The sequence below is a fragment of the Nansenia antarctica genome, assembly GCF_963989245.1.
Source record: "Nansenia antarctica genome assembly, chromosome: 2".
Lineage (NCBI taxonomy): Eukaryota > Metazoa > Chordata > Actinopteri > Argentiniformes > Microstomatidae > Nansenia > Nansenia antarctica.
The window spans coordinates 38,033,619-38,046,116 of record NC_137675.1 but is presented as its reverse complement, the minus strand read 5'-3'; positions in this window follow the sequence as shown (position 1 = coordinate 38,046,116).

Genomic DNA, 12,498 nt, shown 5'->3' with positions numbered 1-12,498 from the left:
TCAAGGAAAATGTTTGAAAATCACAGCTATTGCGCACGCGCGCCATACCGGTTTAAAGAACAGTTCCAAGATGGCGGCGCGATCAGACGCGAGGCTAGGGGAGCTCCCAACATCGGTGCTTTTTAGTGTTTCTAAGTACATTTGTATGTACATTTTTATTTTAGTACTTATAGGGAACGGCTGTGTAAATAGTACCTACAGCAGACTAGACTTACTAGAAGTTGGTGCGCAAAACGAGAGGACTGTAACAACGGAATTCTTGAAACAACAAAGGATTCCACTCGACATAGCTCGGTCGCCGGGAGAAAAATGGTACGCTATCCCAACCCTCAGGCGCAAGCGGCGGCGTCGAGATTGCAAGCAACGCCGAGGACGCAGGGAGGCCTGCTAGCTAGGCTGAGGAGAAGCCCGAATAAGCCTGCTTTGCCGAGTATATTCCTATCCAACGTCAGGTCTCTGGCTAACAAGATGGACGAACTGAGACTGCAGGTCGCTTCCAACAACACCGTGGGAGATAGCTGTGTGATTATTCTCACAGAGACCTGGCTCAATGACTCCATTGGACTCCACGGTCGGGCTAGAAGGCAGGACTTTACACCGTGCGGACAGGACGCTGCTTAGTGAGAAGACGCGCGGAGGCGGCCTCATTATATCTACGAAGGACAGCTGGTGCTTAAACACAAAAACTGTAAGTAGCCACTGCTCCCAAGACCTGGAATACTTGACTGTTAAATGCCGACCCACATACCTCCCAAGGGAATTCAACGCAGTGTACATAACATGTGTTTACATTGCGCCTAGCGCGGTTGGTAGCTTAGCATTGGCGCGGCTACATGACGTCATCAGTAGTGGACAGAGTGCGGACCCACAGGCAGTTCATATAATCGCCGGGGACTTCAATCATGCTGACCTGAAGGTAGTACTACCGAAGTTCTATCAGCATGTTAAATGTGCAACAAGAGGAGAAAAAACACTGGATAAGGTATACACCAACATCAAGCTTGCTTACAAGGCTAGACCGCTAGCTCATCTAGGCATGTCTGACCATGTGTCAATCCTCCTGATCCCAGCCTACACTCCCATGAGGAAAAGTGCTCCCATCACCACTAAGACTGTCAGAACCTGGCCAGCAGGGTCCGCTCCACTGCAGATCTGCCTGAATGACACCTCATGGCAGGAATATGAGCATGAGGACCTGGAACAGTTCACGTCGTCGGTTCTGAACCACATAGTGAACTGCACCAACTCAGCCACCGTGGACAAACGGGTCCGGGTCTACCCCAACACGAAGCCATGGATGACTGGGAAGGTCCAAAAACTGCTCAAGGAGAGGGACAACGCCTTCTCAGGGAAGGACACACTGCTGTACAGCACCACCAGGGCTAATCTAAAGCGAGGCATCCGGGAGGCCAAGGCAGACCACAGAGAGAAGATTGAGGAATGCTTCCTGAGCAACGACTCCAGGCGGGTGTGGCAGGGGGTTCAGCACATGACAAACTTCAGAGCCAACAGGCTCACAGCCGTGGAGGACGACCCCCTGCTGGCGGAAAAGCTGAACTCCTTCTACGCCCGGTTCGACGAGACACACAAACACCACTCTCTCCAGCTCTCAGCAGCCTCACCCTCACAGAGCATGAAGTGAGACGCGTGCTGAAGGCGGTGGACCCCAGGAAAGCCTCAGGGCCGGATGGCGTCCTGGGACGGGTGCTGAGGGACTGCGCCGACCAGCTGGCCGGGGTTTTCACCAACATCTTCAACCAGTCCCTGTCCCAGGCCACCATCCCACCCTGCCTGAAAACCTCAACTATCATCCCAGTCCCGAAGAAAAGCACGGTGAGCTGCCTAAACGACTACCGCCCGGTGGCACTCACACCAATCATCATGAAGTGCTTCGAGAAACTAGTCCGGGCCCACATAGTCACACGCCTCCCGCCCAACCTGGATCCATACCAGTTCGCCTACAGAGCCCACAGGTCCACAGAGGACGCCATCGCGACGACTCTCCACTCCACTCTATCCCACCTGGAGAGGGGAAACAGCTACGCGAGACTGCTCTTTGTGGACTTCAGCTCTGCCTTCAACACCATCCTTCCAGACAGGCTAGTGACCAAACTACTAGACCTGGGACTATCACACTCTATATGTGCATGGATCAAGGACTTCCTGTCTGACCGCCCCCAGAGGGTGCGGGTGGGCTCCCACACCTCCACAGCCCTCAGACTCAGCACTGGGTCCCCCCAGGGCTGCGTGCTAAGCCCCATCCTCTACAACCTCTACACCTACGACTTCACCCCCGTCCACCCCAGCAACTCCATCGTAAAGTTTGCAGACGACACCACTGTGGTGGGCTGCATCTCGGGGGGGGACGAGGCGGCGTACAGGGATGAGGTGGAGCAGCTGGGCAAGCTGTGCAAGGTTAACAACCTGCTGCTGAACCAGTCAAAGACCCAGGAAATCATCATGGACTTCAAGAGGAAAAAATCTGAGGTCCAGCCCCTGCTCGTCGATGGAGGGAACGTGGAGAGAGTCTCAACCCTCCGATTCCTGGGGGTGCACATACAGGATGACCTGTCCTGGAAGATCAACACAGCAGCCATCATCAAGAAGGCACAACAGCGGCTCTACTTCCTGAGAGTCCTCAGGAAAGACCACATCGGACAGGAGATGCTGGTGACCTTCTACCGCTGCGCAGTGGAGAGCATCCTCACCTACTGCATCTGCGTGTGGTTCTCCAGCTGCACAGCCGCAGAGAGGAATGCGCTACAGAGAGTCGTGAGATCGGCCCAGAAGATCACCGGCGCCCCCCTCCCCTCTCTGGAAGAGCTGTACAACACACGCTGCCTCAGGAAGGCCTCCAAGATCTCCAGAGACCCATCCCACCCTGGGTACGAACACTTTGCTCGGCTGCCCTCGGACAGGCGGTTCAGGACCATGTTCGCAAGGACAAACAGACTGAAGCTCAGCTTCTACCCCAGGGCCATTCAGGCCCTGAACACAGCAAAGACCTAGGTTCTAGGCCCTGGACAATCTAGACAATTTGATGGCAGCTACTAGATTGAAATCAAGTGCAACACTGAAACACAACTGTGAACCTTTCAAACCTGCAAACTGCGACACTTTAAATGAATGTGCAATAACACTATGTGCAATATGACAACCCTCGGGTACATAAGGTTCAGAGATAGGAAATGTTAGAATAGGTATAGCATAGCATAGAGTACAGCACAGTGTTTTATTTGTATAGTATAGTATAGTGGATAGTGTACATAGCCTTTATCTATGTAAACCAGCTCTTTTCCCTTCTTGTTTTTAGTAGTTTTTTGTTCCTAGCACCAGGGGAGCTCCCCCTCCCAAATTTCGTTGTTTGGTACCTGTACTATATCAATGACAATAAAGACCATTCATCCATTCATTCATTCAAGAAAAAATTGCGCTTCTTTTGTCTTTACCTGTATGGTCGATCGTGGTTTCCAGCTGGTGGTCTTCAAACGCAGATTTCCTTTTATAGGCCTCCGTTCTGGCTCGCCATTTAATGTTGTTTATTAAGCTACTTGTTGGATACTAAAATGAAGAATATTATTCTGAGTAGGTTAAAACTATTTATTGAAACACAGGTACAAAAATGTTGAGCTGGATTCTGGTCTGGTAGAGAAGAGAGAGAGAGAGAGAGAGAGAGAGAGAGAGAGAGAGAGAGAGAGAGAGAGAGAGAGAGAGAGAGAGAGAGAGAGAGAGAGAGAGAGAGGAGCTGCGTGATCAAAATGAGAGAGAGAGCCCCCTGGGCGCACACACTTATTTATAAACAATAGTATGTAAATACAACTACAACAATGGCCTATCACCTTCACTGTATAGATGCTTGAGGTGTGAAGAGTAGGAGACCCCACAATGATAAAAGTCATTCCAGGTTAAAGTTCAAGTCAGATTCACAGGAACTCATTCTAACAATGCCCATATATGGACAGCACCTCCTGAGGCAAGAACATATGGCCCTTGAGACAAAGGATGTGTTTACAAGGTGTCATAACCCCCCTTGAGAACAGGCCCATACCATACCATACCATATACCATATACCCATGCATGTGTGTGTAAGTAAAATATACTACATAATCTAATCTAATCTAATCTTACCCTGCTGACTTTCTTAGTGTGAGAAGTGACATGTTTTATTCTGAACAAGAGCAGTGACATTTGGCTCATAAGATGTCAATACAATCCGAAGGCATTGGTGAAGAGTACTGTCAGTCAGGGAGCAACGAGAGCTCAAGATTCAAGATTCAAGATTCAAGATTGCTTTATTGTCTGTCACAGAGTGACAGAAATTCTCCTTTGACAAGCTTTGTGCAGTTCATGAATACGGTATCCACAACAAAACCACACATAGGTCACATACATACAATAAAAACAGACAGATATAACAGTGTTTATAAAATGTAGTGCCTATTTAAAAAGTCTAGTCATTTAAAAATAATAGTAAGAAAAACAGTATTATGATGGAAGTGGCTGAAATGATTGGTGGAGGGGTGAGAGGGGGTGAGAGGGGTCCTGGGTGAGAGGGGGTGGAGGGGTTGAGAGGGGTCCTGTGTGATTTGTGTGGCTTTCCTGATTAGTGACCGGTTGTAGATTTCAGACAGGGGAGTTTGAGGTGAGCCGATGATTTTACTTGCCTGATTGACTATACGGGAGAGTTTGGTTTTGTATTTGACAGTGAGGGAGTTGTACCAGGATGTGTTATTGAAGGTGAGAATGGATTCAATGAGTGATTTGTAAACCAGGGTTAAAATGTCCTGCTAAAATGAGCTGCTTTTTATTGTGTTCATGCAGGGTTCGAGTTATAAGCTGAACTCTGTGGGGGTCTCCAAAATAACAGTGCGAAATGTTCTCATGCACGCGCGAATCATGCCCACACAGCGATGGGACTTACAAGTTTTAATTAGCTATAGGCAGTAGCGGATTAAGGTGGTCAGTGGCCCTAGGCTACTCCTTTGTGTGAGGACCCCCCGCCCCCATACACAAGCCTCCCCCCTCGCCAAAATATACAACTCACGAGCGCCCTGCACACACACCACTCATAATGCTTTACCATAAAACACTTAAACACTTTAATAACACAATAACACAACAATGTTAATAATGCAAAGAATAAAAAAAGGTTCAGTGCATTCAGTTCTGTCTCTATTGCTCTCCTCTCCCGTTGTCTCTCTGTTACTGTCCTGTTGTCTGTCTCTCTGTTGCTGTCCTGTTGTCAGTCTCTCTGTTGCTCCCCTCAGCTCTAAATGACAGAAATGAATTAGCTAATTAGTTGGCATGTAAACATATAGTTAGGGTTGGGTACAGTTTGGGTTTTATTCGATACCGGTGACAAATCGATACTTTAAAAACGGTACCGGTACCGAAACATCATCCTCATCCTCATCCTCCTCCTCAAATACCAACATATCCTGACGCCACAGCTGCAGGCTACTCATTTCACCACATCAACAGCCCCACATGAAACAACAGCTATAAAAGCGATAGTCACACATGTATCTCGGCCAATAATTGTGTTATTTTTGCTATACAGAACGAGCGAAAAATATGTACACTAGGTTAGTAAAAAGTAAAAGCCACCTTACCTTTACGGAGACAAGATAGACCTGTGTGGTCTGTTTTCAGTAGGCTGCGGTCGCGGTCCTGGAACCCATGATGCTGACGTCCGATGTCCTTTCTTTATCCAAGATTGGATGAACGGGAGAGGGTCAAATTTGTCAGCAGGGCTAACGTTAGGTGTCATAGCAGGTTTCTTTGATAAAAACCCGAAATGTTCTAGGCTTGATGACCCGGCCTTTTTTTGGGCGGCATGGTAGCTACTGTATGTATATACTCCTGTATAGCTAATGAATGAATGTTTGCTTCTCAATAATAGGCTAGGTGCACGATCTCCACTACTTCCTGAAAGGCATCTTGCATGAACATATCCTGTCTCACTCTATTGGTTTAATTGATTAATCAGCTGTGCACTGTGTGTTCCAACGGTTTACCGCACAGCTGATTAATCAACCTTTTGCTGTTGCTCAATATTCTACTGCGCCCCATGGTGTCTTGGTGGTGAAGTGCAGGCAGTCAAAGGCATACTGTCATTCACAGGAGATTAATGGTGCGCGTAGTTCTTTTGGAAAACGTGTTTATTTTACAATATTTATAATATAAATTAAATAATATTCATTACATTGACATTTTGATCAAATAATAGTTGAGGTAATGTATTATTAGCGACCCCCACAGATTTGTGATTTTACTGCCTTCAAGGGAGCTCAGACCATCTCTATGGGAGCTCAGCTCCCATTGGCTCCCACATAACTCGAACCCTGTGTTCATGTGTGAAAAGCTTGATTCACAGGTGTATGTTGATCCAAACATACTGAGCACATGGATTGCTACTTTCTTAACGTTAGGGAACTGGTGCACGTTGACATCACTCCAAAACTTCGCAGGTCCATTAGTGCGAAGCTCCTGTGCCATGGTTACGGATGACTGCATGTCAACAAATTCGAGTATGAATTTCCCCTCATCGATGGAAGGCACCACTCCCTTTCCTCTGGTGGGTAAGTCCCCTTCTATTGCAGCAGTGAACGGGTCTCTGGCAAAGCCCATCACCTCTGCGGGCAGAGCAAGTCCATCCAGTCGACCAGCAAAGTTCTCTTTCAACCTCGCAATGAAAACAGTCATCACATCTGTGATTTGTGCCGGGGATGAGACGCATTTGCGGAGCGTCGGAAAATGCAGCATTCTGCCGGTGCAGAAGAAGTCGGCCGCGAAAAGGTCCAGTTTGACTTGGAACGCGCCTGTTCCACAAGATCAATCACAGTTTTGTCAGATGTATTATTATGGCGTTCGGAAATGAACGATATGAGGCTGGGAGGGAAGAATCACAGTATACCCACTAGAAAAGAGCTGGTGGTCATAAAGTCTGTTTATTTGTCATGAACTTCGCCGGTAACGTCAGCCTGTCAGCCCCTGCAACTGCTCACAGGGGTTGTTATATGTGATTATATGGAATGGCTGAATATGTTCATTCTTTTTATTTTGATTACATTATATAATTGTATTTGGTATAATGACAAATTAACGTGAAACTTGAATGATCTCACAGGAGAGCGTACCTGCACGGAGCGTTCATGTGCCGCAACCTGTTATAGTTAGTTTCATCTATAGTAAAAAGAGCTGAAAGAAAATACATGAAAGAAAAAAGAGAAAGAGTACAGAATGATAAATCATTCAGAATGTTATTGGTTTTAATATTTCACAATCTGCCAGAATAAGCACGCTCCCTCGCACGCCCAGCCCATCATTTTTGATGCCGCTAATAGGTAAATGTCTAATGAAAAGTGTGACAATGTTGAAAGACATGATATAATCAAAATATAAAACCTGAATGGATTAAATAAGATTCTGTTGTGATTGTGTTGACATTGTTGTGATGGCAAAATAAATATTGGTTATGTAATGTGTAAAGTGGAGAGGAGATTGATCGGGACTGCGGGAGTTTTCATTACTTATGAATGAAGGTTGATTATTATTATTTAAAAAATAATAGTAATAAATATTGCAATATTGTGTTATTATAATTATAATACTGCTGTAAGCTTGTGAGCTTAGTAAGCGGGAGAGCCGTGTTTGAAACCCGCTTGGCTCCCCTCTGCCCCCAACTCTTTCTCTCTCCTGGTGGTGTGTATTTATGTGGTGGTCACCACAACACACACACAATTTATTTGTCAAATACACGTGTTTCCATTCATGATGATGTGTTTCTGTAAATTCATATGTATATCCTATTGCATTATTTGAAAATTGACAGCGCTGTAAATAGTGTCATTCAATGCACAACGCATGTCATTTCACATGACTTTCTGCGGCAGCGAAATACATTATCAATACAATATATACTGGTGGCCTTACTTTCCTGTCTGTCTTCACTATATCTGTCCAATAAAATGAAAAATTATGAGTGCGACTGCCCCACTCAGAAAAAAGAATAATACATTATATACAAAAAAAACATTATATACAATATTATAAATATCCGTTTGTTATATAATATTCGTTGATGAGTACAGGCATAATCAAATGTAGGCTACTGCAATTACTTTGCTGCGGTAGCTATGCATGCACCACACAACTTGATAGGTAGCCTACATACTGTGCAGTGTATCATTCATAACTGTACACATATCATAATATCTTATCACTATTGCATGTAACTTGGGTAAACCCGCTGTGAAAAAAAAACCTCAGCTCCAACAAATCCGAAGGGATTGGGAGACATACTGTACAGTTTATCATTTTCATAACTGTCTATACATATACATATCTTATGTATCACTATTGCTATATATATATAGCCTATATATAAACACATTATGTTACAAATATCAGTCTCATTCACTGTATCTAATTCAGCACTGAAGCCTGAAGATTGAGCACAGTGTCCCCCCCCTTGCAACCTCTGCTGATATAAAAGAGAATTGCAGCCTTGGAGAAAAAGATGGCAGCCGATTACCAAGGCAAATACACAGAAACACACAAAAATACTGCAAAACCGCTGGTGAGAGTCTACAGATTCGGGTGACAGTAAACGGCATTCCAACACAGGCTGTGGTGGACACGGGAGCTCAGACAACAGTAATCTCAGAGGAGCTGTATTGGAGTTTCTCTGGAGGTGATCCGACAAGTCTACGTAAAACCTACCTTCTAAATGTGTTAGAGTTTGAGTTGGAGATGGCATGGAAGCAAAACGTGTACTGAACGTCACCTTTAAAATTGCATCCAAAACAATCGACTGGGACGTACACCTGGGTTTCCGTTAACCGGCAATTACCGGTCTTTGTCCGGTAAAATTTGGTGAAGTCCGACAAATTGAAAAGTCGTCGGACATATTGTCCGGTGAAAATAATTCCCTTTGAATACAATTCGCTAAAGCTGGCTGGGTGCGTTCGTAAACACGCTCTGGAAATCCGATCAGCACTCGCGGAACGCCTCTCGTCCAATCGAACGACTCGGTCGCTCTGTGACATCGAAGCCAGCGTGCGCTCCGGCGCTCTCAGAGCGTGTTTACGAACGCACCCCTAGAAGTTTCCAGCCAGCTAGCTGAAGCTGCTACACACACCAGAGCCATGGCGACCGAACGGCAAGTTAAACAACATACTATAAAAGTGACATTGTTTTACTCATTACTCATACGTTTGTTGTCATTCGGCGGTGCTAATAGTCGCTTTCTTTTTTAATTTATTTAATTTATTTTATTTTAGCAGTTTCCCCGAAAGTTAAGTGTTTGTTTTTATATCACTATTTGCACTTCTGGTTAGATGCTAAACTGCATTTTGTTGTCTGGTACTTGTACTCTGCAATGACAATAAAGTTGAATCTCACCTAATCTAATCTAATCTAATCTAAAATAATCTAAGATAATCCCATCACTATTACTCCCTATTTTCATCAGTGTTTCAATCCTTGAATCTGTGATGGAAATCAAGCAAAGCCACTTCAAGTCTCCCCACCACTGACAGCGCTGGGTGTGCCTTTCCTTACACTCTCGGTTATTCCCTGTGGATTTAAAAAACGGTGTTTTGGTTTCTATAATGTGGTCTATTCTCAGTGTTGACGAGCAGCTCAGGGGGCTTTGAGATGGCTAACAGCTAATTAAAGGAGTAATTCCACTCAAAAGGGTAGAAGTAAGCTGACTGTCTGTCTGTCTGTCTGTCTGTCTGTCTGTCTGTCTGTCTGTCTGTCTGTCTCTCTGTCAGTGTGCTGGACTACCTATGACTTCCATGGTACCTGGGAACTCGTTGTCGGAGAGAAACGCCCTCTGTACAAAGGACCTACTGACCAAAATCCCTGTTCCCCGTAGCCTACATGCTTGCACTGTTACTGTTCAATAAAATGTTATACATCTAGACATTGTGGTATTTCTTTATATACGTATCCCAGACTGCCTATCAATTGTTTCTCAATAAACAGTTATGTTCTTCCCATTGTCATACTCCCGAGCTAAACGAAATGCCTTCCCAACCAGCGAGACTTATAGAAATGACGTTGTTTTATTGATTTTTAAAAAAGGGTAAAACTGTAAAGAGAAAATAGAAAACTCACATTAATCCCAAACAATTTAACAAACTTCAGTTAACGTAATGTGGAGTCCGTTCATTGATCGATGCTGTCTGTTCAGTTCCCAGTGAGGCGCCCGTTCAGCGCTGGACCCGTTCAGCGCTGGATTTGACGCATGGCATAGCGCGCATGCGTCAAATCATGTTATATTATTATATATTATATAGCTCGCATCTAATCGTATCGGATGAGAAATAGACATTAAATGGCATATATAGGCCGCTACACAACAGTAATCACCGCGACAAACAGCTATATTAGATTTGGAGAAAAAAAAATATGATTTTTTTTTTTTTTTATTATTATATTTTAATATGATGACCGGAATATATCACGTTTGTCCGGTAAATCGAATTCTTCCCGGACACGATGTCCGACGGCAAATTTTTCTAACGGAAACCCTGACGTACACGTGACTCGGTCCTCATAGGATTGGATCTGATGAAGACACATGATGTTGTCATCCACACCCATGGTAAGGTGTTCATCAGTAACAAACTTGTGCCCTCCAAAATAGTAAGAGGGGATGGATCAGACTATCATGTTGCCAGAGTGACCCTAGGAGAGACCACCACCATACCACCTTCATCTGAATGTGTGGTGTGGGGCGAGGTGGAAGAACCAAGGCCAGGTGTTCCAGCTGTACAAGAGCCTTTGAACATCACTTAAAATGTAGTCTCCGGGAGTGTTGTTACCACTATGGAGAAGCGGGTGCCAGTCCGGCTATGCAACTTCTCGACCAGCAAAGTGGCCCTGCCAAGAGGAGCATGCCTTGGACTCTTAGTTGAAGCTTATGCTGAGGAGCCATCATGTTCACCTGAGCAAAGTGTAGAGCCCAGCATAGGGGGAGAGTCAGAGAGTGTGCCATCACTGGTGGTTGGAAGAGTAGCAGCAATCTCTGAGCTACCTGAACATCTCCAAAGCCTGGTTGGTGCTACTAGTGAGGCACTCAATGAGGAGCAACAAGAACAATTTCTCCCCCACTTTGCCAAAAGTGATTCCGACCTGGGTTACATGTCTGCTGTCACGCACAAGATTGACACAGGATCGGCTAAACCTCTGCGCCAGCGAGTGAGAAGGGCACCTCTTGGATTTCAAAGTGAAGAGGAAATCTTTAAGCTTGCTTAAAGCCGGTGTCGTTACACCATCATCATCGGAGAGGGCCTCTCCGGTCGTCTTAGTACGCAAGAAGGATGGAGGAGTGCGGTGGTGCGTAGATTACCGTGGCTTGAACAGTCTGACGGTAAAAGATCCTTTGGCCAAGATTGAAGAGTGTCTTGATGTTCTTGGGGAAGCTACAATGTTCTCAACACTTGACCTTCAGTCTGGCTATTGGCAGATAGCAGTGGAAGACCGTGGGAAAGACAGCATTCATCACCAAATGGAGCCTCTATGAATACACCCGCACGCCATTTGGACTCTGCAATACCCCAAGCACCTTTCAGAGGTCAATGGAGCTCGTCCTCAGGGGACTCCAGTGGGAAACATTGTTGATCTACCTTGACGACGTCATTGTCCTTGGCAGGGGAGTGGATGAAAGCCTGGATTGGCTTGCACAGGTCTTCAAGTGTCTCCACAGCTATGGGTTGAAGCTGAAGCCATCTAAATGTGACTTGCTTCAAGAGGAAGTTCTCTTCCTGGGCCAAATTGTGAGTGGAGATGGGATCCGCCCAAACCCAGCTCTGGTCAGGGATGTACAGCGCTGGGAGCCCCCCAACCACCTGCAGGAGCTGCACGTTTTTCTTGGGCTGTGTAACTACTACCGCAAGTTTGTTCCAGCTTTTGCAGAAGTGGCAAGCCCTCTCCACAGCCTTTCAAAGAAGGGGGCTACATTCCTGTGGACAGATGAGCACCAAGATGCTTTTACAAATCTGAAAGAAAAACTACACCAGTGCTGGGATACCCCACTTTATTTATTTTTTAAAACAATATTTTATTAGAAGGAAGTACACAGTACAGCATTTATGGGTACACAAAAAGGAATGAAGGTCCTTCCATTTTTCTTTTTCTTTTTCCCCTATGTATCCACCCACCCACCCACCCACCCATCAACCAAACACCTATTGCCAATAGAAACAAATATTAATAATAATAATTTAATAAATAATAAATAACATATAATAATAAAATAATAATAATAAAAATAAACAAATAATAATAATAATAATAATAAAAATAAAAGAATAAAAATAAAAATAAACAAGCATCAGGCTATATCGAATGCATCCAAAGTTATTATACTGTAATCAAAGGGTACTTACATACATACATATACAAATAAACCAATGTACCTAAACATGTCTACACAACATCCAAACACATGAAATACACATGAAATGGTCTTAATCAGGGGGGAG